This window comes from Schistocerca americana, chromosome 3 (assembly GCF_021461395.2).
Source record: "Schistocerca americana isolate TAMUIC-IGC-003095 chromosome 3, iqSchAmer2.1, whole genome shotgun sequence".
Classification (NCBI taxonomy): domain Eukaryota; kingdom Metazoa; phylum Arthropoda; class Insecta; order Orthoptera; family Acrididae; genus Schistocerca; species Schistocerca americana.
Genome location: NC_060121.1, coordinates 419,317,123 through 419,320,266, shown reverse-complemented (window position 1 = coordinate 419,320,266; position 3,144 = coordinate 419,317,123). Strand labels below are relative to the sequence as shown.

Here is a 3,144-nt window from a genome sequence, read left to right as displayed (position 1 = left end):
TAACGTATTTCTTATCCAACCGCATCAATTTTAGCCTGCAGTTGAAAGGTCGTGGTTGATGTACAATATTTCGGTCTCTCCACGGAGCCGATACCACGATGGACGATGTGCTTACAACTGATACTGATAAAGTGCTTTGATACTAAAATATTCATGTCTGTTAACGTACTCGATGCAGCCCAGCTGCAGTGACACATAGTATCTCGTTAGTGAGCGATGGTATTCATGAAGTGAATTCTGCAGCGAAGTGAATTGTTCGAAAGCCATATACTCACAAGTGTTAGACATCCTTCCAGAAAAACCGTTGTTAAAGCAAAATCTGCAGTTTGGATATGAATATGTAGTCACTGAAGAGTTCGATACCGCTTCTCCAAATGACAACCAAACTGTCATATTACTTCGATCTCATGCTACGCTATAGATCATTATGTCACCCTACCTAAATTCCAAAAGTTAGTACAGAGGGAAAAGAAATATTGTCAATGGTCTCTTTATGTTTGCACATATCCGGTATGAGAAAGTTCAGTTTGCTCATTGATCTTACGACGCTTAACGATCAGCTTCATTGGTCAGAAACGAATGGCTTGTTCCTATTTTTTTAAGGACGTGGAGGCCCTCGACGCCTACATTTGCATGATGACCATCAACAAAACCTCAACAGTCAGATCTGCGAAGGGGTTTGTATTTCTATGGAGGAGTCACATGATGCTGGACCGTGATGCCTGTACATCCGAGTGCAATCACCCTATAATACAGTCGCATCTAGAAGATAGTGGACAGAAAGTGGTTGAAGAAGAGGGCATGGAGGGGGGGGGGGGGGGAAGGGCAAGCGCCTTAGGTGAAAAAAACCTCTGCGACTGTCTGGACGGGTAGTAGGGCTATGCCAGTAGCGATAGTTGATGCATGGGTTGGCTCTGAGCTCTATGGGACTTAACGTCTGAGGTCATCAGTCCTCTAGAACTTAGAACTACTTAAACCTAACTAACCTAAGGACATCACACACATCCATGCCCGAGGCAGGATTCGAACCTGCGACCATCGGCCACCCCGGCCGGCGATGCATAAGTGTAACGATATGTTAGAAGTGGGTATGTCACCGTTGTTGTTGAGCACTGGCGATGTCTCTTAGGGCAGCTTTTACGTCAGCGTAACTAACATGTCAGTGAGGTCATTAGACAGATCTGTTTGATGATAAAATCGAACGTGCAGTGTAGAAAGTGATGTGGATATTGTTTGCTTTTGTATGTGTTCCACTCCCCTTCCGTTGTCGGTTGGTGGGCTGCATGAGCGCAGCTGGCAATGATAGTGAGGTTGGCTGTTATACAGGGTCTGGTCAATTTCGTGTTGTCTGTGTATTTCATTTAAGATTCCGAAAGGTGGTTACGAATCCCAAAGAAGAAAAGTTTTATGGCGGTTATGCTTCCACCTGTGCCAACGGCTTTGCCGCAGTGGTAACACCGGTTCCTGTCAGATCACCGAAGTTAAGCGCTGTGGGGCAGGGCTAGCACTTGGATGGGTGACCAACTGATCTGCCGAGCGCTGTTGGCAAGCGGGGTGCACTGAGCCCTTGTGAGGCAAACTGAGGAGTTACTTGATTGAGAAGTAGCGGCTCCGGTCTCGGAAACTGACATACGGCCGGGAGAGCGGTGTGCTGACCTCATTCCCCAACATATCCGCATCCAGTGACGCTGTGGGCTGAGGATGACACGGCGGCCAGTCGGTACCTTTGGGCCTTCATGGCCTGTACGGGAGGAAAGGTTTTTTATGCTTCCACCTAAAGCTATAATCGTAGTTTCAGAAATTCAGGATGAAGGGGCTCATCGAATGTGTCGAATTACTTTACAGTCGTGCGGCGAGTTCTTGAATACCTACTCGGGAGTCTCGAGGCGGAATTTATTGTGTAATCCTGCGGGCGGTGTATATGTGTCGTGAAGCATTGCTCATGAGTCTTAGAACTTCGCTGTGGATGACATGCAGGCGCCACAAATGTGTGGGAACTGTATATCCGAGAATGGAGCGCTGTATGTTATCTTTGGTCTAACAGGAGTCGTGTACATGGCTGCGTTGTTTTTGTACGACCGCGGGCTCTGTAGAGCACCGGGAGTAACTTAAACGGCCGCCTCACTTGCGTGCCGCGCTGTTTCCTTTCGCCAGCAGGTTTGTATTTGACGCACTGTCGAGACTGATATGCTGCGATGCTAAAATAGTGGTCTCTGGCATAATGAGTCCTATAAGACTGAATATAGTTAAGAGTAACGTTCACTCCCGTAGGAACCATGTCCGCATACTGAGCCTTGATAGCCGGCCGGAGTGGCCGAGCGGTTCTAGGCGCTACAGTCTGGAACCGCGCGACCGCTACGGTCGCAGGTTCGAATCCTGGCTCGGGAATGGATGTGTGTGATGTCCTCAGGTTAGTTAGGTTCAAGTAGTTCTAACTTCTAGGGGACTAATGATCTCAGAAGTTAAGTCCCATAGTGCTCACAGCCATTTGAACCATTTGAGCCTTGATAATCATTTTTGTTGATTAATCCACGACATCTAGCGAGCCATTCCACGTTACTGATTAACTCTAAGTCATTTGATCCCCCGCGCGGGGTAGCCGCGTGGTCTGAGGTACGCGTTGCCACGGTCCGTGCGGCTCCCCACGTCGGAAGTTCGAATCCTCCCTCTGGCATGGCCGTGTGTGTTGTCCTTAGCGTAGCAGTTTGGTCCCATAGGGACTTACCACAAATTTTGATCTGATCTACAAGTTACAAAGTGTGTCGACACCATCATCGAATGGTCTACTTTCTCGGAAACCCTAAAGGCTACGGGTGGTGTCACGAGCATGCACGTTTCCGCACGGGATGGCTTCGCAGGGGAAGCTGTGCGAGGGCGCGCGGCTTGACTTCCGCCAGACGGAAGAGGCGCGCGCGTCGCCGTGTGCAGCCGTGCGTGAGTACGCCTCAGCGCCCGGGGGCGGCGGCAGGTAGATGGGAAACCAGAGCTCAGCACGGCGCGGCGCGGCCCGCCCCAGCGCTGCCCCGGCCGCGCGTATCGGGTGAAGCGCGGATCCGGTGTCGCAACCCGCGGGCGACCGACGCCAGCCACCACCGGACGCCGGACGCTGGGCGTCGCGCGCTCCGCAACAAAGCGCCCTGCGGC

At 50.9% G+C, this 3,144-nt stretch overlaps 1 pseudogene; it reads left to right on the top strand.

Moving 5' to 3' along the window:
• Positions 1-1,430: 1,430 nt before the first annotated feature.
• On the top strand, positions 1,431-1,548 carry LOC124608918 (annotated as a pseudogene).
• Positions 1,549-3,144: the final 1,596 nt, after the last annotated feature.